Consider the following 2500-nt stretch of genomic DNA (forward strand, 5'->3'; position numbering starts at 1 on the left):
CTGGCTACTGAACCTCTATATGAAATGCAGTGGGGAAAGTGGGAGGGTTGAGTGAGACTACAAACTCATAGACAGACTACTTTTCCATACTCAAGGGAGAAAAAATGTAAAAACGGTTGGCTGGTATGTCCTCACCCGTCTGAGAGGTCGGCTGTGAATGCCCTCACCCGTCTGAGAGGTAGGCTGTGAATGCCCTCACCCGTCTGAGAGGTCGGCTGTGAATGCCCTCACCCGTCTGAGAGGTCGGCTGTGAATGCCCTCACCCGTCTGAGCGGTCGGCTGTGAATGCCCTCACCCGTCTGAGAGGTCGGCTGTGAATGCCCTCACCCGTCTGAGCGGTCGGCTGTGAATGCCCTCACCCGTCTGAGAGGTCGGCTGTGAATGCCCTCACCCGTCTGAGCGGTCGGCTGTGAATGCCCTCACCCGTCTGAGAGGTCGGCTGTGAATGCCCTCACCCGTCTGAGCGGTCGGCTGTGAATGCCCTCACCCGTCTGAGCGGTCGGCTGTGAATGCCCTCACCCGTCTGAGAGGTCGGCTGTGACTGCCCTCACCCGTCTGAGAGGTCGGCTGTGAATGCCCTCACCTGTCTGAGAGGTCGGCTGTGAATGCCCTCACCCGTCTGAGCGGTCGGCTGTGAATGCCCTCACCCGTCTGAGAGGTCGGCTGTGAAGTCCTTCCCACTGCTGAACAGCTCAATAGATCAGGTTCACTTCTGAGCTAGACAATGGTAGCAAAATTAGCCTGTGGGTGTCCTGTTTGACTCTCTTCAAGTTAACGTACCATAGCCAGGTAAGCATCCTCGTACCGTGACTGGTAAACCTGCTTCAACGCTGGTCACAATGCACGACAGCTATAGTGGTACCGTAACCATGTAATCACATCCAGCTGTTTTGCCTGTAAGCTACTGTAATTATTTAAAGTGGCCTAATAAATGTTTACTGAACTTATCCATGAATGAATTACAATTAGTCTAATGTGAGTTACCCTGTGTGGACTGTTCCTGATCAACAGGTTTAAGTTCAGTTGAATCCCCACTACACTGCATGATAATGGTTTGAAGGCCGGTAACAATATTAGGAACCAGCCTGTGACACAGTACAGAAAATATTTATTTAATCTTTATTTAACTAGGCAAGTCAGTTTACAATGACGGCCTACCTCGTGCCAAACCCTAACCCGGACGACTCTGGGCCAATTATTGCGCCGCTTTATGGGATTCCCAATCACGGCCAGTTGTGATACAGCCTGGAATCGAACCAGGGTCTGTAGTGATGCAGTGTCTTAGATCGCTGCGCCACTCGGGAGCCCTAGGTTCACTTTACTGTATGTAGTACAGAACAGGCAGGAAAACCTCTGCTTCTCACTGACCCAAGATAAGAAAAAGGGGACACAGATTTGTAATATGTACCTTATATAATGTATGGTTAGTCTACTGTAATAATTCTGTGACCACCTGAAGGATCTCTATCTGTACTAGAGGTGATGTTACCATCTCGAGGGCATCAGGAATCAAGTGTGAATTCAAATACACCTTGAAGTTATAGCTTAAGCATAAGCCAGTCTCCATAACCAACAGGGCTTTCAAACATGTAATATTCGTCCCAAATGGCAACCTATTCCCCTACATAGTGCACTACTTTTGTCCAGCACCTATAGGGCTCTGGTCAAAAGTAGTGCACTAAAAAAAGGGAGAAGGGTGGCAGTTGAGACTGAGCCATAGCTTGCCATGCTGAGTGATATATATCTCCCTATTAGGGATCTCTTCCTCCAAACAGATCTCCCTTTTCATTTAATTGTCTATTTAACTGATGTGCAAATTAACCTTGGCATCTGCACAAAGACACGTTTACGCGTCACACTTCACACCACCTTTCGTTTTTTTTTTTTTCATCCCTTGAATTTAATTCAGATTCTCCCAGATTTCATGGTCAATTTTATTTTGCTCACACACTCAAGGAGACCATCATCAATTCTTCATTTCAACTTTTTAATGTCCCCTTTCTCTACAGATTCGCTGCAAAATTGCCTATTCAGGCTGCTGAATATGTGTGACCGCCATAAATTCAGTGCAACGCCCCGCGCTTTTGAATATGCATTTGTAGTGCTGACCTCTAGCTGTAATTAGCTCAAGCTCTGTGTTTATCTTTACAGGAATCACACAGCCTTCCTCTACTCCTTCCACTCCCATTTATACACAGCCTTTGTTTCATCCCAGCAGTCACAATACCATGAAATCCTCGGCTAATCTTAAATATACATCAAGGGGTTGACCTCTGCTTGGCATTAATGGTCTTTCTCTTTTTGTATTTTTCCGTTTGTTGACATGACTGAGGAAATTGAAGAGACATCTTAAGCTATGTTGCACTTAAGGCAATATTTCAACAAGGTAATACTATATTTACTACGGCTGCTGCTGCTGATGCTACAACTACTACTACAACTACCTCTACAATTACTACCACTACTACAACTACTACCACTACTACTACTACTACTACTA

This window comes from Oncorhynchus keta, chromosome 1 (assembly GCF_023373465.1).
Source record: "Oncorhynchus keta strain PuntledgeMale-10-30-2019 chromosome 1, Oket_V2, whole genome shotgun sequence".
Classification (NCBI taxonomy): Eukaryota; Metazoa; Chordata; class Actinopteri; order Salmoniformes; family Salmonidae; genus Oncorhynchus; species Oncorhynchus keta.